This window comes from Tachyglossus aculeatus, chromosome 4, assembly GCF_015852505.1.
Source record: "Tachyglossus aculeatus isolate mTacAcu1 chromosome 4, mTacAcu1.pri, whole genome shotgun sequence".
NCBI lineage: Eukaryota > Metazoa > Chordata > Mammalia > Monotremata > Tachyglossidae > Tachyglossus > Tachyglossus aculeatus.
This window is the reverse complement of record NC_052069.1, coordinates 90,527,325-90,548,543: the sequence shown is the minus strand read 5'-3', so window position 1 is coordinate 90,548,543 and position 21,219 is coordinate 90,527,325. Positions and strand designations below refer to the sequence as shown.

General features: G+C 42.9%; 1 non-coding gene across 1 annotated transcript; it reads right to left on the bottom strand.

Moving 5' to 3' along the window:
• Positions 1-20,720: 20,720 nt before the first annotated feature.
• LOC119927842 lies at positions 20,721-20,858 on the bottom strand. Its single transcript, XR_005450810.1, has one exon. It is a non-coding gene; the product is annotated as a small nucleolar RNA SNORA7 (small nucleolar RNA).
• Positions 20,859-21,219: the final 361 nt, after the last annotated feature.

Genomic DNA, 21,219 nt, shown 5'->3' with positions numbered 1-21,219 from the left:
CTCACCTCCTTTATGGAACCAGCTCTGGGATTGTAGGCAGAAGAATGTCAGAGAAATAGGGAATGTTGTTGAAAACCACGTTGGCAGGGGGGAAGCCAAAGGACTGGGTGAGGGGAGAGTCCAGGAGGTGGGAGATTGCCTGATTGGCAGGAAGAGTCACTAGGGATGGTCAACACATCTATTTTACTTATAAACTAAAAGTTGACATTCCTAATGTGGGACCTCTCTGGTGCAATATAAATATATCGACATAGCTATATTACCCACCTGTAGCCTACTGAATGCACAATTAATAGTGATAGAATTTATTAAGTACTGTCCTACAAGCATCGGGAGAAAATACAGAAGTGACAATTACACAAGATTTCTGTGTCCCTTGGGTGCCTCATAATGGTAAATAATAATAATAATAATGGTACTTGTTAAGCACTTACTATGTGTCAGGCACTGTACTAAGCACTGGATGTGTCTTGGTTCTGGAACCAATCCTGCATTTGTAATACAGTATTTATTATTAAAATTATTGGTAATATAATTATTAATAATAATAGTACCTATTAAGTGATTACTAGAGAAGCAGCGTGGCTCAGTGGAAAAGAGCCCGGGCTTTGGAGTCAGAGGTCATGGGTTCAAATCCCGGCTCTGCCACTTGTCAGCTGTGTGACTTTGGGCAAGTCACTTCACTTCTCTGGGCCTCAGTTCCCTCATCTGTAAAATGGGGATGAAGACTGTGAGCCCCACGTGGGACAACCTCATGACCTTGTATCCCCCCAGCGCTTAGAACAGCGCTTTGCACATAGTAAGCACTTAATAAATGCCATCATTATTATTATTATTACTATGTACCAAGCTCTGTAATAACAGTTGGGGTAGATACAAACTAATAGGGTTAGACACAGACCCTGTCCCACACAGGGCTCACAGACAGAATAACTGGTTCCATGATTCATGCATTCAATCAATCACATTTATTGAGTTCTTACTGTGTGCAGAGCAGTGTATTAAGTGCTTGGGAGAGTACATTACAATAATAAATAGATACATTCCCTGCCCATAATGAGCTTTCTGTCTAGAGGGAGGGAGACAAGCATGAATGCAAATAAATAAAATGACAAATATGTACATAAGTGCTGGGAGGCTGGGAGCGGGGGAAGAGCCAAAGGAACAAGTCAGGGGAACACAGAAGGGAGTGGGAGATGAGGAATGGTGGGGCTTAGTCTTGCAAGTCCTCTTGGAGATGTGCCTTTAATAATGCTTTGAAGAAGGGGAGAGTAATTGTCTTTGTTCCAGGCCAGAGGCAGGATGTGAGCTATGGGTCTGGGGAGAGATAGGTGCCATCGAGGCATAAATAGGAGGATAGAAATAGACGAGTGAAGTGTGTGGGCTGGGTTGTAGAAGGAGAGAAGGGAGGTGAAATAGGAGGGGGCGAGGTGATGGAGTGCTTTAAACCCAATGGCGAGGAGTTTTTCTTAATATGGAGGTGGATGGGCAACCACTGGAGATTTTTGAGGAGGGCAGTGATATGTCCTGAACGTTTTTGTAGCAAAATGACTTGGGGCAGCAGAGTGAAATATGGGTTGGACTGAGGAGAGACAGGAGTCTGGGATGTCAGCAAGGAATTTAATGCAGTAATCCAAGTTGGATAGGATGAGTGACTGTATTAACGTGGTAGCAGTTTGGATGGAGAGAAAAGGGCAGATTTTAGCTATGTTGTGAAGGTGGGACCGACAGGATTTAATGATGGATTGAATATGTGGGTTGAATAAGAGAGAGGATTCAAGGGCAATGACAAGATTACGGGCTTGTGAGACAGGAAGGATGGTGGTGTTGTCTACAGTGATGGGAAAGACAGGGGGAGGACAGGGTTTGGGTGGGTAGATAAGGACTCTGTTTTGGACATGCTTGAGGTGATGGGAGGACATCCAAGTAGAGATGTCTTCAAGGCGGGACGAGATGAGAGACTGGAGGTTCTTTTGAGAAAGTTGATTCTGACTTAAAGCAGTTTCCAGGAACCATCAGGGTACTGGCTGCAAAGCAGGGTGAGAGAGTAAGTTTCAGAAAAAAAAAAAGACAGTCCCTTCTTACTGCAGAAGTCAAAACAAAGCTGCTGAGTGAATTGGCTCTCCAATGTCAATAAAGATGACTATTAAATTGAGATAAAGTGCTTTTTCTTTCATGGATATGAAACTGCTTTCAACTGCATTTTTTTTGTAGTTTATACTGGTGATGAAATAACAAAGGAAAGAGGTAAAGCAGTCCTTCAGAAGTAACAGTAAGACAGAGGCAAAGCCTGGATTCGAAATTCAAGTTTTCTGGCAGGTCCAGACACTCTGTTGACCTGTAGGCCAACAAAATCAAAGGCCTTGTTTTCTAGGTCTCTCTTCTAAGTCAGCCATCATATTTATTGAGTGCTGACCGTGTGCAGAGCACTGTACTGAGTGCTGGGGAGAGTACACTACAACAATAAACAGACATATCCTCTGACCACAAAGAGCTTACAGTCTAGAGGAGGAGACAGACAAAATGAATGAATAAAATTACAGATATAGACATAAGTGCTGTGGGGGCTGGGAGGGAGGATGAATAAAAGGAGCAAGTGAGGGTGATGCAGAAGGGAGTGGGAGAAGAGGAAAAGAGGGCTTAGTCAAGTTGTACATTCATTCATGCATTCAATTGTATTTATTGAGGACTTACTGTGTGCAGAGCACTGTTCTAAGCACTTGGAAAGTACAATTCAGCAACAGACAATCCCTACCCAACAATGGGTTCACAGTCTAGAAACGGGCTCACAGTCTATTCGTAGCTTGAATAACTTAGAGTCTGGAGGGAAGATAGTTTCCGCTTCTAGGATAGTTTAAATGAACAAATAAATTTGTCTTATAAATGTGACAAAAAATAATGAAAAACATTTAACGGGTCAGAAGGCAGAATTAGTACTTAGAAAAGTGTCTTTCAGTGATGACAAATTAGAACAAATGACCGCTGTCCATTCAGGTTGTACTGACTCTCTCAGTACCTGCAGGCTGTTAGATGGAGCCAGGTGATGATTTTCCATAAGCCTCTCCCCTGCGCTTATGAATCACCATCTTGTCAGCTCATATTTGTTGAGCACTTACTGTGTGCAGAGCACTGTACTAAGCACTTGAGATTGTACAATACAACAATAAACAGACACATTCCCTGCCCACAACTAGCTCACAGTCTAGAGGGGGAAACAGACATTAATAGACAAACCAAGACCAAGCTATAATCTTAGTCTTTCCCCCCTGAATTATCCAAATCCATCTTCCCACCTGCTGAGTTATAGGTTTCATTTTACTTGTTTTAAGCATGCACGCTCAAGCTTAAATGGCTGGCCCTTTTTCTAGGTGTTTTTGGATTTGGTGAATAACAATGTTGTGTTTGTCCTGTCCACATCCTTCATGATCTTTTAGACTTCAATCTGAAAAGATGAGGGCTGAGAGGGGAGAGACAATCTTTTCTGTTTGAGCTCTTACCAAAGCTTCTCTATCTCCCTGATTGCCTTGGTTTTAGTCTGCCCCACCACTACAGTGTCTGTCCTAAAGTGCTGCAATCAGAATTTTTCACTCAATCTATCAGTTTCATTTATTAAGCACTCAAGGTGTGCAGAGCACTGTACTAAACTCTTGGGAGAGTCCAATACAACAGAATCAGTAGGCATATTCCCTACCCACGATTAGTTTACAGTCTAGATTTCCGTAATTTATGCAGTAAAGTCAGCAATTTATGCAATGTTTTAGATGCATAAGGAGTAAATGGGTTTCAACACAAAAAGATAATAGGAGGTGGAGAAATGAGAGAAGCAGCATGGCTTAGTTGAAAGAATATGGGCTTGCTAGTCAGAGGTCATGAGTTCTAATCCTGGCTCCGTCACTCGTCTGCTGTGTGACTTTGGGCAAGTCACTTAACTTCTCTGTGCCTCAGTGACCTCATCTGCAGAATGGGGATTAAGACTGTGAGCCCCACGTGGGACAAACTCATTACCTTGTTTCTACCCCAGCACTTAGAACAGTGCTTGGCACATAGTAAGTGCTTAACAAATACCATTATTATCATTATTATTATTGTTATTGTTATTATTATTATTAAATGATGAGAGCCAGTGAATTTGTAAGGGGAATTGATGGAGGAAAAGGGAATACCTTCAGTGCTATTTTTCTTCTATTTGAGTTATAGGGTCAAATGATTGCAGTAAAAAAGTGGAACAGTGTTGAGTCTTCTTTGATTCACTTTCTTTTCCATTCAATTAATTTTTTTCACAGAGAAGAGTAATTTTTAAGAATATGGGGCTAAGAGGAAAGAGAAATGACTAAGATAAATTGAATCTCAGGATGATAGAGTTGAAATTAGAATAATGCGATGTGATTCCCCCTATGATTAACTGACGCTGGGGAAGAGATACTGAAGAGGTATTTTCAATGTTCTTAACTTGGAGAGCTCCTTTTTCACTTTCATAGAGGTGCATTAGAGTGAACGCACACACACACACACACACACACACACACACACACACACCCCACACCACACACACACCCCCATTACCTTTATCACAGGCTCTTCAACATCCATAGAAGGGAAAATACATGTGTCATCCCCTGTTAATCCTGAAGGAGATCGAGTATTCTGTAAAAATACTTCTAATTAACAGGGTCATTCTCTTAGCAACGAGGAAATTTGGAGAAGCATCTCCTTTGTCATTTTATGGAGCAGGATGACATTCACAATAAAAGCAAAAGATAAAGATTACAACTTTCAAGATGAGGGAGGGAGCCTACTGCTCACCAGCAGACCTGCGTTTCTAGGGTCTTGTTAAAACAGCCAAATTATGTTCACATTATGGTGGTCCCCTGTACTTTAATCAGTCAGGCAGTCAATTGTATTTACTGAGCACTTACTGTGTGCAGAGCACTGTACTAAACGCTTGGGAGAGTACAATACAACAATAAACAGACACATTCCCTAACAGCTCTTTGCAGATTGCTCACTTGTGTTGGGTGTTCACATCAAGATTTTCAAATGATTTATGAGTTTTCAGTTAGAATGATTTTTTCCCCAACTCATCTGTCAAGAAACTGTTTCAATTTCTTTGTTAACAAAGATATCCACCTATTTATTTCAGTTTTCAGTTTTCCTTCCATTCTATTCTTTCCTCCTTCTTCACACAGAGTAAGAAATACTCATGAGAAAATAGCAAGTTTCCATAGAAATCTCTTACAAGATATATGAAATCTGTTTCGTCTCAAGACCAACATCCTTGAACAAATCACCACGTTCCTATTTGCACAGTACATTATAACGTTGGGGCCCACATTGCAGAATGACAATAATAACCCAGATATGCTATATGGGCTAAAAACTCATGCAGCTATACAATAGAGAAAGTAATGAAAAAGCTAATGCCAGTAAATAGATATTTCCATTATATATATAATGTTGAAAAGCAGCATGGCTCAGTGGAAAGAGCCTGAGCATTGGAGTCAGAGGTCATGGGTTCAAATCCCCGCTCTGCCAACTGTCAGCTGTGTGACTATGGGAAAGTCACTTAACTTCTCCGTGCCTCAGTGACCTCAACTGTAAAATGGGGATTAAAACTGTGAGCCCCCTGTGGGACAACCTGATCACCTTGTAACCTCCCCAGCACTTAGAACAGTGCTTTGCACATAGTAAGTGCTTAACAAATACCATTGTCATTATTATTATGTGTTTTGTAAAAGGAAAATCATTCCAATGCTTCAAAAAGTTTAGTGTTTCAGGTTGGATTAAGCGTAGGACTTGCACACATATCCTTGCTAGAAGTTCTTCAGTCAAATAGTCATTCAGTGATATTTATTGAGTGTTCACTGTGTGCCTAGGAGTCAGAAGGATCTGAGTTCTAATCCCAGCTCCACTACTTGTCTGCAGTGTAAGCTTGGGCAATTCACTTCACTTCTCTTTGTCTCAGCTACTTCACCCGTAAAATCTAGATTAAGACTGTAAGCTCCTTGTGGGACATGGACTATGTCCAAACTGATTAGCTTGCATCTATTACAGTTCTTAGTACAGTGCCTGGCACATAGTAAGTGCTTAACAAATGCCATAAAAAAGCACTTTATGAAGTTCTTGGGGGGATACAACACAATAGAGTTGATAGACACGATCCCTTCCCACAGGGAGAAGTAGGGAGTCCTGTGAAGCAGTGTGGTGTAATGGATAGGGCTTGGGCTTAGAACACTGCTTGGCACATAGTAAGTGCTTAACAAATACCATTATTATCATCATTATTATTGTTATTTTTATTATTATTATTAACAAATGATGAGAGCCAGAAATCATGAGTTCCGATCCTGACTCCACCACTTGTCTGCTGTGTGACCCTGGGCAAGTCACTTCACTTCCCTGGGCCTCAGTTACCTCAACTGCAAAATGGGGATTGAAACTGTGAGCCCCACGTGGGATGGGGACTGTGTCCAACCCGATTTGCTTGTATCCCCTCCAGCGCTTAGTACAGTGCTTGGTACATAGTTAAGTGGTTAACAAATGCCACAATTCTTATTATCATTATTATTATCGTATAAATTGTAATACTGGCTTCACCACTTACCCTACAGAGTGACCTTAGTTAAATCAGTACATATGTACTTATCTATAATTTATTTACTTATAATAATTTTTGTCTCCCTGTACTCTAGGGAGCATATTTGCCACTGTTTCTGTTGTACTGTACTCTCCCAAGCACTTAGTACAGTGTTCTGCACACAGTAAGCACTCAATAAATGATTGATTGATGGATGGATTGATAGAGCTCCTCAACTGTCGTTCTCTTTTGCTTACCTAGACAATTGTTTTGAGAGTCCTTTAGAACTACCACAGTGTCAAACTAAACAAATCTTTTCCTACATTTCCAATAAAATAATTGCTCAATGAATAATACGTCGAATCTCTCGCTCCATCTCTCTTTCCCAGCACACTATCCTGCCTCATCTCATAAAAGCAGCAACCAGTTCAAAGCACACTGAAGAACACCGCTAATAGAGCTTGCCTGGTAATTACAGACTCCTGCATCTCTGTTCCCTGATGAAATTTGATCTCAGTTTTCCATTGCCCATAGAACATCTCTAGCCCTGTGTTAATTAGGCACCACCCAGGACTCTTCTACCTCCTCCTAATGCTATTTTTAAAATCCTGCCACTCAGAATATGAATAAACATGTTGAGGATCTGTATGTGGAGTACATTCATCCCCTGTGCTAACAGACTGGTTCGGCAAATCCTAATCACTGATCAGGATTCCTTTTATGCCATAAAATCACTAACCGAACACCCCCAAAACATTGGGTTCCCACTCTGCATCCACTGTGCCATCATCATCACTATTAACCCCAGAGTTCACTCACTTGTCCATTTGTTCATTCAATCGTATTTATTGAGCCCTTACGGTGTGCAAAGCACTATACTAAGCACTTGGGAGTGTATGATACAATCAATCAATCAATCAATTGTATTTATTGAGCGCTTACTGTGTGCAGAGCACTGTGCTAAGCGCTTGGGAAGTACAAGTTGGCAACATATAGAGACAGTCCTTACCCAACAGTGGGCTCACAGTCTAAAAGGGGGCGATACAGCAACTGACTGGCACATTCCCTGCCCACAGTGAGCTCAAGTCTAGTTATCTGTCCTTTATTTGTTTTTACAGGCAGACCACTGTCATTAGTTTCAAAAGAAAGAGGTCACTGCCCTGGAAAGTTTACATTTTTCAAGGCACAACCTTCAGTCATTTGGTCCTAGTCTCTTCCTCTGTAAAAAATCTCCTCGGTTGAGAGAACGGGTTAAACAGAACATCATGGAGTGGGACATTGGTGACCAGAAGGCCCGACTTGGCTAGAAGAGTCATGCTTTGGGAAGTTTGTCCGATGTGCTAAGGAAAATTCTTATAGGTTTTAGTATGAAGACATTGACCGCCTTCCTAAAATGTCAAGGGAGAGAGGTTGAGGGGAAAAGTCCTCTGCAATCCCAGTTTCATCCCACTCCAGGTACCTCAGGCTTCTCAGTCCATGAGGCGGGTGCTCTTTTAGAAACAGCATGGCATAGTGGATAGAGCACAGGCCTGGGAAGCATAAGCTCATGGGTTCTAATCCTAACTCCTCGACTTGCCTGCTGTGTGACCTTGGGCAAGTCACTTCACTTCTCTGTGCTTCAGTTATCTCCTCTTTAAAATGGGGTTTGAGATTGTGAATCCTACTTGGGTCAGGAACTGTGTCTAACATGATTTGCTTGTATCCACCCCAGTGTTTAGTACAGTGTTTGGCACATAGATGTTTAATAAATATTATTATTATTATTTATCTTTAAGGGTGGCAAGACCAGCTGATGTGGAGAAAAGGCAGGGAAGTACTTCTTCTGCACTTCCCTTTTGCCCAGTACTGGGAGCTTTCATATTTATTGAGCAATTACTGCATGCAGAGCAGTATAATGCTTGGGAGAGTACAATATAACAATAAACAGACACATTTCCTGTCCACAACAAGCTTACATTCTAGAGGGGGAGACAGACATCAATATAAATGAATAAGTATATAAGTGTTGTGGGGCTGGGAGAGGGTATTATAATAATAATAATAATGATGGTATTTGTTAAGCACTTACTATGTGCAAAGCACTGTTCTAAGTGCTGGGGTAGATACAAAGTAATCAGGTTGTCCCACGTGGGGCTCACAGTCTTAATCCTTATTTTACAGATAAGGTAACTGAGGCCCAGAGAAGTTAAGTGACTTGCCCAAAGGCACACAGTTGACAAGTGGTGGAGCCGGGATTAGAACCCGTGACCTCTGACTCCCAAGCCAGGGCTCTTTCCACTGAGCCACGCGGATATAAATGCAGGAGGGAGGGGGAGAAGAGGAAAGAAGGGCTTAGTCTGGGAAGGCCTCTTGGAGAAGATGTGTCTTCAGTAAGCTTTTAAGGGTGGGAGAGTAATTTGCCACATTGCACAGCTGCATTGTGATTTCATCTTCATAATAATAATAAAAATGATATTTGTTAAGTGCTTACTATGTGCCAACCACTGTTCTAAGTGCTGGGGTAGACACAAGGTGACCAGGTTGTCCCACATGGAGCCCACAGTCTTAATCCCCATTTTACAGAGGAGGGAACTGAGGCACAGGGAAGTTAAGTGACTTGCCCAAAGTCACCCAGTGGTGGAACCAGCATTAGAACCCACAACCTCTGACTCCCAAGCCCGGGCTTTTTCCACTAAGCCACGCTGCTTCTTCTTCATCATCAGTTTCTAATCATGCAGAAACTTTACAGGTGAACCCATTGTTCCTTCCCTCTGCTCTCCAGAAATCAACTGAGCTCCATATCGGTCACATACGCAGTCAGTGGCAGTGTGGTCTAGTGTAAAAACTACAGGTCTGGGAATCAGAGCACCTGGTTAATAATCCCATCAAGTCTCTTAACTTCTCAGTGCCTCAGTCTCCTCATCTGTAAAAGGGGTTTCAGGACCTCTTCTCCCTCCCACTTAGTACTGTGTGTGCCACATAGTAAGTACTTAGAGAAGCAGCTTTGCTCAGTGGAAAGAAGCTGGGCTTGGGAGTCAGAGGTCGTGGGTTCTAATCCCGGCTCTGCCACTTATCAGCTGTGTGTCTTTGGGCAAGTCACAACTTCTCTGTGCCTCAGTTACCTCATCTGTAAAATGGGGATTAAGACTGTGAGCCCCATGTGGGACAACCTGATCACCTTGTATCCCCCCCAGTGCTTAGAACAGTGCATCACACATAGTAAGCGCCTAACAAATGCCACCATTATTATTATTATTATTTAATGAACACCACAATTATTATTTGAGCATCTACTGGTTTTAAGACATTATACTAGACTGTGAGCTCAATGTGTGCAGGGAACGTGTCTGTTTATTGTCGAATTATTCTCTCCCAAGAGCTTAATAAAATGCTTTGCATACAATAAGTGCTCAGTAAATATTAAAAAGAATGAATGAATGAATACTAAGCACTTCAGACTGCAGTTAGTTTGGGCCTTCTGGGGAAGCAGAAGTTTGCCTCCATCAGCTCTTTGCAACTCTCTGGGCCTACCAATCCCACAGTCAGTCAAGCAATCAGTGTTATTTATTGAACACTAAGTGTAGAGCACTGTACTAAGCACGTGGTAGAGTACAAACAAAATTAGAAGACACGTTCCCTGCTTGCAATGAGTTTACAGTCTAGAGGAGAAGCAGCGTGGCTCAGTGGAAAGAGCCCGGGCTTTGGAGTCAGAGGTCATGGGTTCGAATCCCGGCTCCGCCACATGTCTGCTGTGTGACCTTGGGCAAGTCACTTAACTTCTCTGAGCCTCAGTTACCTCATCTGTAAAATGGGGATTAAGACTGTGAGCCCCACGTGGGGCAACCTGATCACTTTGTATCCCCCCAAGCGCTTAGAACAGTGCTTTGCACATAGTAAGCGCTTAACAAATGCCAACATTATTATTATTATTATTAGAGGGGGAGACTGTCCTAATCCTCCTCGACCTCTCAGCTGCCTTTGACACTGTGGACCACCCCCTACTCCTCAACACGTTATCTGACCTTGGCTTCACAGACTCCGTCCTCTCCTGGTTCTCCTCTTATCTCTCCGGTCGTTCTTTCTCAGTCTCTTTTGCAGGCTCCTCCTCCCCCTCCCATCCTCTTACTGTGGGGGTTCCCCAAGGTTCAGTGCTTGGTCCCCTTCTGTTCTCAATCTACACTCACTCCCTTGGTGACCTCATTCGCTCCCACGGCTTCAACTATCATCTCTACGCTGATGACACCCAGATCTACATCTCTGCCCCTGCTCTCTCCCCCTCCCTCCGGCTCGCATCTCCTCCTGCCTTCAGGACATCTCCATCTGGATGTCCGCCCGCCACCTAAAGCTCAACATGTCAAAGACTGAGCTCCTTGTCTTCCCTCCCAAACCTTGTCCTCTCCCTGACTTTCCCATCTCTGTTGACGGCACTACCATCCTTCTCGTCTCACAAGCCCGCAACCTTGGTGTCATCCTCGACTCCGCTCTCTCATTCACCCCTCACATCCTAGCCGTCACCAAAACCTGCCGGTCTCAGCTCCGCAACATTGCCAAGATCCACCCTTTCCTCTCCAACCAAACCGCTACCCTGCTAATTCAAGCTCTCATCCTATCCCGTCTGGACTACTGCACTAGCCTTCTCTCTGATCTCCCATCCTCGTGTCTCTCTCCACTTCAATCCATACTTCATGCTGCTGCCCAGATTATCTTTGTCCAGAAACGCTCTGGACATATTACTCCCCTCCTCAAAAACCTCCAATGGCTACCGATCAATCTGCGCATCAGGCAGAAACTCCTCACCCTGGGCTTCAAGGCTCTCCATCACCTCGCCCCCTCCTACCTCACCTCCCTTCTCTCCTTCTACTGCCCAGCCCGCACCCTCCGCTCCTCCACCACTAATCTCCTCACTGTACCTCGCTCTCGCCTGTCCCGCCATCGACCCCCGGCCCACGTCATCCCCCGGGCCTGGAACGCCCTCCCTCTGCCCATCCGCCAAGCTAGCTCTCTTCCTCCCTTCAAGGCCCTGCTGAGAGCTCACCTCCTCCAGGAGGCCTTCCCAGATTGAGCCCCTTCTTTCCTCTCCCCCTCGTCCCCCTCTCCATCCCCCCCCTTACCTCCTTCCCTTCCCCACAGCACCTGTATATATGTATATATGGTTGTACATATTTATTACTCTATTTATTTATTTATTTATTTATTTTACTTGTACATTTCTATCCTACTTATTTTATTTTGTTGGTATGTTTGGTTCTGTTCTCTGTCTCCCCCTTTTAGACTGTGAGCCCACTGTTGGGTAGGGACTGTCTCTATGTGATGCCAATTTGTACTTCCCAAGCGCTTAGTACAGTGCTCTGCACATAGTAAGCACTCAATAAATACGATTGATTGATTGATTGAGACAGACATTAATATAAATAAATAATTTATAATGTATGAATTTAAAGATATATCCATAAGTGCTGTGGGGTTGAGGGTGGAGCAAATATCAAATGTCCAAAGGTCACAGATCCGAATGCACAGACAACACAGAAGGAAAAGCGAGCTGGGAAAAGAGGTCTGAATTGGGGAAACCCTCAATGTCAAGTTTCTCAGTTGGACATCCCTGTCTCTATCTCCCTCTCTCGGTCTGGAGTATTTCCTTGCTGGAAAAGCACTTAGAGGAGAAGTTGTAAAACAAAGATTGGCTGTTCTAATGTCAACCCAGAAACAATTACGGAGTTGGGGGAAGAAGAGTATATGAGCAACTCAAATACTGTATCATACAACTTGCAATTCTTATCGTCCTATATTTCATATGAGAAAGATTTAGTGCTGAAAATGATGACCTGAATGAGTAGCCTTCAAGGATGTAATATATGTGTGTGGGAGCAATCCGTATGCCAATCATAGAGTACGAATTTTATAACTGAATGGAAACCAGCAGACTTGAGGGGAAAAAAAAAAAAACAACCCTTGCGGTGGCCTGGTATGGTCTCCTGTTTACAGACTGGTGAAAATCAGAAATGTTCTTTTTCATTAGTTAGCTGTACAGCAACCTTTTATTTTTGATTATTTATGCATTAGCAGCATGCAACAGAGATGTGATGTGTAGGGAAGTTATTATTTGCTAATTTGCTGCTTTTAAAATACACAGCACACTATCTATTATGTATCATGCATTACAATTACAGCAACAGTTTAATTAATCAACCAGCACCCGGTTTTGAACCAGTCTACGGCAGAATTCTGGGTAATGGTGTTGTTTACCATTTAGCAAGTAGCAACATTTCACTCTGTTTCACTACATTAAACTGCTCAAATAAAGCAAACGGATATTGAAAAGAGTTGGCCATCTGCCTTTATTTTCTTTTACTTTTGTTTTAAAAAAAAAGAAAAAAGAAAGAAAAAAAAATTATCCTCCCAAAGGAGAAAGAGCACAGCCGTGAAACGGAGAGTGACAAAAAACACCCTTTTTCATCGGGTCAGAATCTCATCTAAATGCAGTTCTGATGAATGGTAAAAAAAAAAAAAGGCTTGCTTTGTGGATTTGGAGTAGGTCTCAAGACCGGCCACGAAGTCTAATGATTATTTAACGGTGCCGCACTTGAGGCTGGATTACGTGAGACTCTTTCCCCCTTTAAGAGTTTGATGAATAGGTCTTGTGACAGCCATTTAGGAATAAACAAGAATTCATCAGTCTGCATAAGAAGCAGCTAGTTTATAGATGAAGTTTCTGGAGGTAATTCATGAGGTCAGTCCCATTTAGACGTAGACTATTAGGACCCGGCTTTTGAGAGTGGCCATCCCGAGCAGTCCCTCTAAATGGACTCCTCTCGCACAAAGCCCTCTTTCAGACAGAAGCCTGAAATTTTTATGACCCTGCCGCTAGGAAGCACATCAACTTGTCACTGTGAAGATCTGCTGGGGCAGGACCTCATCACTCTATTAAAGAGCTCTGTGACCCTATTGATTTGAAGTATTTAAAGCAGGGGTGAAGTTCAAAGCAATTTCTTTTCTATACTATTACTCAGCCTCTCTGGGTCTTGGCTCTAAAACATCTGCTGTCAGTTCCTCTCTGTTGTCTGACTCTGGAATCTGTCACTGGAGGACAGAGTAGTTTTATTTAAAATAAATTGGATTCCTTTTCAGATTTCAGCATTTCGCATTGTGATCAATGGTTTACACTCCTTCATCTGCCAAGAGACTTAACCGCAAGTGTATCCTTTTACGTCTCTACAGAGGAGGCCTGAACGAAGTTGGATCCCGAGGCCCTGTAATAGAACCATCCTCAGCACTGAGGAGCTGCCACTAAGTTCTCTAATTGGCCAATCAACAAAAATAACAACCTTTCATTTCCCCAAAACAAAATACTGGTAAGGATCAGGGGTAGGGAGGAGGAAGGAAAAGACAAACACACCCGATTGTGATTCTAGGAGCCAAATGCTCACAGCATCTTTTACTCTCATTTGCCTGGAGGAACTAAAACCGAGTAAACAGCTCCATTATTTTTAAAATGTCAGCAGGTAAGGTATACCTTGGAGCCAATTTTGCAAGGTGTTTTGCAAAACAATATAGGCTAAAATACTTTTTCTGCGAGAACTGCAGGAACCAGAGAACATTTTGAATGGTTAATAATACATTAGGCACTGAGTGCATTGTAGAGGGATAGTGGGAAGCGGAGAGACTTTTAACATTGGTAATAGGATTGCCTAGCTGTTTTGATGAGATGATACTCTGTTTTAATGAGGACAGTTAAAATTTGGATTTTGTTTCTTTTTCTAATCGATACCAGGTGTAAAATATACTATAAAAATCACCAGACGCCATGATGTTGAGCGGAAAAAACAAAAGGATTTTTACATTTCACAGTACGTTGCTATTTGGAGGTCAGTGGACACCATGCAAGATTGGAACCTAATTTCAGTTCTACTCCTGGTATGGCTTCTTAGTACTCCAGTCTTGGGAGATGGATAATAAGGGGACATGAATGCAAAAATGAAAAAAAGTAATTGAAGCTCTTTACTCACTGAGTGGTACTGATTGGTATTATTGGAATAATAATTAATAAGTAAGGTATTTACTAAGCACTTACTATGTGCCAAGCACTGTACTAGATGCAGGATAATCAGATCCCACATGTGGCTCAGTAGAAGGGAGAACTGGAATTGAATCCCCATTTTACAGATGAGGGAACTGAGGGACAGAGAAGTTAAGATTACTTGTCCAAGTCATACTGCAGGCAAGTGGTAGAGCTGGGATTAATAATAATAGCAATAATAATAATAATAGTGGTATTTGGTAAGTGCTTTCTATGTGCCAAGCTCTGTTCTAAGCACTAGGATAGATGCAAGGTAATCAGGTCAAACACAGTCCCTGTCCCACATGGGGCTCACAGTCTTAATCCCCATTTTACAGATGAGATAACTGAGGCACAGAGAAGTTAAATGACCCAAAGTCACACAGCAGATATGTGGCAGAGCTAGGATTAGAACTCACCTCCTCTGACTTCCATTCATTCATTAATTCATTCAATTATATTTATTGAGCGCTTAATGTGTGCAGAGCACTGTACTAAGTGCTTGGGAAGTACAAGTTTGCAACATATAGAGATGGTCCCTACCCAACAGCGGGCTCACAGTGTAGAAATGCCCATGCTCTTTCCACTAGGTCACGTTGCTTCCAGTGTAAGTGTTAAAGAGTGTTGACTTGCTTTAGGGTTGCCCCTAACAAAGAAATATGAAGTGGAAAACTAAAAGAAAGAACCACTGTGGAGCTCATTTGCTGCCATTAGGGCCTCTGTGGCCTAAGCCTCATTTCCAAACCAGCGACAGAATGATTGGAAACTAGTGTGTGTTTTTGTCCCAATTTCAGGATGGTTCACCTTTATATCACCAGGGTGGACTGGTTATGGTGGGGTCTGCTCTTTAACTTGGAGACATCCAGAGCTTAGAACAGTGCTCCAGCGCTTAGAACAGTGCTTTGCACACAGTAAGCGCTTAACAAATGCCATCATCATTATTATTATTTATTGGCCTAGGAATCCACAAAATTGACAACTAATGTCCAAAAGGTAGTCATGGTCCTGTCCTTTTTCTTCCTCACCTCAATTGGGTAAATACCATTGCGAAGTGCTAAAAGTGCTAAATACCATTATTATTATTATTGTTATTACCACCAATATCTTGTCTGAACCTTAGGGTCTGAGACAAGGCCACCCAGAGCAGAAACGTTATAGCGATGAGGACTTGTGGGGGAAGAAAGAGGGAAAGTAATGAGGCTGAGGGAAAATCTGAAGTCCTCTTTGTTGGCCAATCTAACGCTGTGAAATCAGCCTTCTGGGGTGAATTTGGAAGTGTGGCGAGTCTTTTTTAATGGATAATTGCATTGTTGTCTAAACACAGTAAATGGAAGTTGGACACCTTCTTTGTTTTGCTCCATATGGCCTTTTGAATCACGTGGAATTTTCTATTGAAAACTTAGGTTGGGAATAATATCAGTTCCAGTATCCCATCAAACCATATCCCATGGGTCCATCAGTCTTCAATTCCAGAATCATTCCTTGCTGAAACCAAACCAGCACCCCTTTGAATTCTGTTGCGTCCAGTTGACCCCTACTCCGTAATGATGCATATTCGTTTATTGAAAGCACATTCTAATTCAAAGTTTGCCTACTTATTTTACTTCCCATACTAGACTGAAAACTCTTTAAGGGTAGAGATCAAAATTCTGCTTTATAATCCCCTACCTTAAGAATAGTGTCACTCTCTCCATATTTAACATCATCAATAGACCTTGGGGGTATGGCATAGAATAGTCATTTAGAATATATGAAGAACAGTGCTTTGCACATAGTAAGCGCTTAATAAATGCCATTATTATTAAGTAGAAGACACAGGCCCTGCCCTCAAGAAGCTCAACTGACTCGTGGCCATGAAAAAAATGAGAAACAGAGAAGCAGTGTGGCTTAGTGGAAAGACCAAGGGCTTGGGAGTCAGAGGACATGGGTTCTAATCGCGGCTCCGCCGCTTGCCTGCTGTGCCACTTCACTTCTCTGTGCCTCAGTTACCTCATCTGTAAAATGGGGATTAAGACTACGAGCCCCACGTGGGACACCCTGATTACCTTGTATCTACCCCAGTGTTTAGAACAGTGCTTGGCCCCTAGCACTTAACAAATATCATTATTGTTATTATTATTATGTGCATTAGTATTAATTATAATAATGATAATAATTGTATTTGTCAAGGGCTTACTATGTGCTAAGCACTTTACTAAGCGAAGGGTAGATACAAGATTATTGGGTTGGACATACTTCCTGTCCCACGTAGGGCTCACAGTTTTAATGCCCCTTTTATAGATGAGGAAACTGAGGCACAGATAAGTAAAGTGATTTGCCCAAGGCCACATGGCAGGCACAAGGTGAGGCAGGGTTAGAACCGAAGTCCTTCTGACTCTCATGCTCTATCCATTAGGCTAAGCTCTTTGATTAATATTGATTAATATTCAATGCTGAGAACAAATATCAATAATAAATACAAGTATATCAACCCATCAGTGGTATTTATTGGGTGCTTACTATGTGCTGGGCATTGTACCAAGATCTTGGGAGAGTACAATATCACAGAGTTAGCAGGCGTGTTCGTGGCTCAGTGGAAAGAGCTCAGGCTTTGGAGTCAGAGGTCATGGGTTCAAATCCCAGCTTTGCCAGTCAGCTGTGTGACTTTGGGCAAGTCACTTAACTTCTCTGGGTCTCAGTTACCTCATCTGTAAAATAGGGATTAAGACTGTGAGTCCCCCCGGGACAAACTGATCACCTTGTAACCTTCCCAGTGCTTAGAACGGTGCTTTGCACATAGTAAGGGCTTAATAAATGCCATTATTTTTATTATTATTATTTTTATTATCATTGTGTTCCCTGCCCTGAGTGAGATGCATGAATAGTAAAGGCAACGTTCATTCATTCATTCAATCTATTTATTGAGCGCTTATTGTGTGCAGAGCACTGTACTAAGTGCTTGGGGAGTACAAATTGGCAACATATAGAGACGGTCCCTACCCAACAACAGGTTCACAGTCTAGAAGACAACAAATACATAGTGCTCAGCAAGTGATATTTGATAATGGACCAATGCATTCTATTTGTCAGTTTTTTAAAAAGCAACAACAAAACATCTCTACTTGATTTTCCAGTGTCCCAGTGCAACTTGTGGAAAAGGTCAGACCATTCTAGCTCTCTATCTGAACCTCATTACTGTTCTATCACTGGAGTCTGGCTATCTTGAAAAGGTGGAAATTAAAATCTAGGTGTTTTTTTCTTTGTTTCTGTCGTCAGTGATAATAATAATCACGATAATGAATAATAGTAATAGTAAGTGCTTAATAAATACCATGCCAAGCACAGTATTAAGCACAGGAGTAGGTACAAGTAAATCAGACTAGGCACAGTTCTCTTTTCCACCCGGGGCTCACATTCTAGAAGGGAGAGTAAGCAGGTATTTAATACCCATTTCGCAGAAGAGGAAAATGAGGTACAGAGGGGTTAGGTCACTTGCCCAAGGTCACCAGCAAGCAAGGGGCAAGAGCGAGGATTAGAATCCAGGTTCTCCGACTCTAAAGCCCATATTTTTTTCCACAGATTTCCTATGTGAGTGGAAAAATACTGACTGGTTTGAGCTTAACTTTTTATTTGTAGTCACATAACCCAAGTGAGCTTAAAAGGCTCTTTTGGCTGTGTAAAATTACCCAGTACCATGGAGATAGGTGAAATAGAAATGCATGATAATCACTACAATTATAATTATTAAGAGTAATTCAACTCTGTACAGCATTCGGTGACAGATCTCCTGAAAGGTGTCATTTGAAGTTTTATTATATGGCACAGAACCTGCTTCCCAGAACTTGCTATACATTAGGGGGAGTCATATGCCACAGGAAATACAAAGTACCCTGGATAATGGCCTTATCTTAACTGCTCCGTGCCATTTACACATATTTAGATCAGCTCTCCTTCGGGTGACTTCTGAGTGAGGCAGCACTGCGTTGCGAGACTCCAGCCATGTTGTGCACCCACCCTGATTCTCTCAGAGAACTAGGATTTTGCCTGCTTCATTGAGAAAGAATCAGTGGCCAGAAGAACTCTGGGCTTTTCTTCACTGCTGAGCAACGTGGACAGAAACAAACACTTCTCTAAGATGGGTAGCAATCATGATGATAGTATTTAAGCGCTTACTGTGTGTCAACCACTGATCTAAACACTGGGGTAGATAGAAGCTAATCAGGATGGACATGGTCCCTGTCCCACATGGAGCTCATCGTCTTAATCCCTATTTTTACAGATGAGGTCACTGAGGCCCAGAGAAGTGAAGGGACTTGCCCAAGATCACAGAGCAGATAAATGGTGGAGGTGGGATTAGACCCCATGACCTTCTGATTCCTAGGCCCATTTCTATCCACTATGCCACGGTGCTTCACTAGGTGATTGGGAGTAATAATAATAATAATAATGGCATTTATTAAGCATTTACTATGTGCAAAGCACTGTTCTAAGCGCTGGGGAGGTTACAAGGTGATCAGGTTGTCCCCCGGCAGTCTCACAGTCTTAATCCTCATTTTACAGATGAGGTAACTGAGGCCCAGAGAAGTGAAGTGACTTGCCCAAAGTCATACAGCTGACAAGTGGCGGAGCCGGAATTTGAACCCATGACCTCTGACTCAAAAGCCTGGGCTCTTTCTACTGAGCCACGCTGCTTCTCAATGAGTATGAGTGTGAGTATTCATTCAGTCATATTTATTGAGCTCTTACTGTGTGCAGAGCACTGTACAGAGTACAACGTAACTGAGTTGGTGCAAATGTTCCCTGCCCACAAGAAGCTTACGGTCCAGAGGCTGGACTACCCTCAAAGTCATCTACCCAACTCCCCACAACAGGGACACCCAGGAATGATGGCCTTTGACTCAGGTATCATCCTGGGAACTACACCACCTTGTCCATATGTACCCCAGGCCATCAGTCGTATTTATTGAGCGCTTACTATGGGCAGAGCACTGAACTAAATGCTTGGGAAAATACACTACAACAGAATTAGCAGACATGTCCCCTGCCCATAATGAGCTTACAGTCTAGAGGGGGAGATAGACATTACTATGAATCAATAAGTAGTTTATAATATATAATTTAAAGATATGTATATAAGTGCTTTGGGGGTGGCGCCAAATCAAATGGCCAAAGATCACAGATGGAAAAGCATAGACGACGCAGATGCTGTCCTCTCCCAGACACAAGCAGGAGGTGACTGTGCTGGGAGAGGTCTCTTTTGTCTTGTCTTCTGCTGTCAAGTCGTCTCCGACCCATAGTGATACCATGGGCCCATCTCTCCGAGAACACCCTGTTTTCCAACTGCATCAAGGAAAAACTCCTCACTCTCAGCTTCAAGGCTGTCCATCCCCTCACCCCCTCCTACCTCACCTGCCTTCTCTCCTTCTCCAGCCCAACCCGCACCCTCCGCTCTTCTGCCGCCGCTAACCTCCTCACTGGCCCTTGTTCTCGCCTGTCCCGCCATCGACCCCCAGCCCACGTCCTCCCCTGGCCTGGAATGCCCTCCCTCCACACATCCATCAAACTAGCTCTCTTCCTCCCTTCAAAGCCCTACTGATAACCACCTCCTCCAAGAGGCCTTCCCAGACTGAGCCCCCTTTTTCCTCTCCTCCTCCCCATCTCCCAGCCCTACCTCCTTCCCCTCCCCAAAGCACCTGTACATATGTTTGTACAGATTTATTGCTCTATTTATTTTACTTGTACATACTTAATATTCTATTTATTTTATTAATGATGTATATATAGTTATAATTCTATTTATTCTGATGGTATTGAAACCTGTCTACTTGTTTTGTTGTCTGTCTCCCCCTTCTAGACTGAGCCTGTTTTTGGGTAGTGACCGCCACTATATGTTGCCAACCTGTACTTCCCAAGCGCTTAGTACAGTGCTCTGCACACAGTAAGCACTCAATAGATATGATTGAATGAATTAATTAATCCGCTATTGCAGATTAATGGGTTCTGGTAGTGTACCCATAGAGTTTTCTTGGTAAAAATACGGAAGTCATTCACCCTTGCCTCCTTCCACGCAATAAACTTGAGTCTCCACCCTTGACTCTCTCTGATGCCGCTGTTGCCCAGCACAGGTGAGTTTTGACTTGTAGCAGATGGCCTTCTACTCACTAGCCACTGGCCAAGCTAGGAATGGAATGGGTAGGCCTCTGCTTTACTCTCCCTCCAGTAGTAGAGACTGGTAGAGTACTGGAAACTCTCCAGGTGTGACCCTGAGAGGGGGTGGTCTCTTTTAGGTTCTTGAATTCTTAATGAGGTAGATAATAATAATAATGATGACATTTGTTAAGCGCTTACTATGTGCAAGGCACTGTTCTAAGCACTGGGGGAGATACAAGGTGATCAGGTTGTCCCATGTGGGGCTCACAGTTTTAATCCCCATTTTCCAGATGAGGTAACTGAGGCTCAAAGAAGTTAAGTGACTTGCCCAAGGTCACACAGCAGACATGTGGTGGAGCTGGGATTTGAACCCGTGACCGCTGACTCCAAAACCCATGCTCTTTCCACTGAGCTGTAGATCGGGCTTGAAGACTTGGACCTCTACATGGCCTCACCATGCACCCCTGAGGAGGAAAAAGGAGAT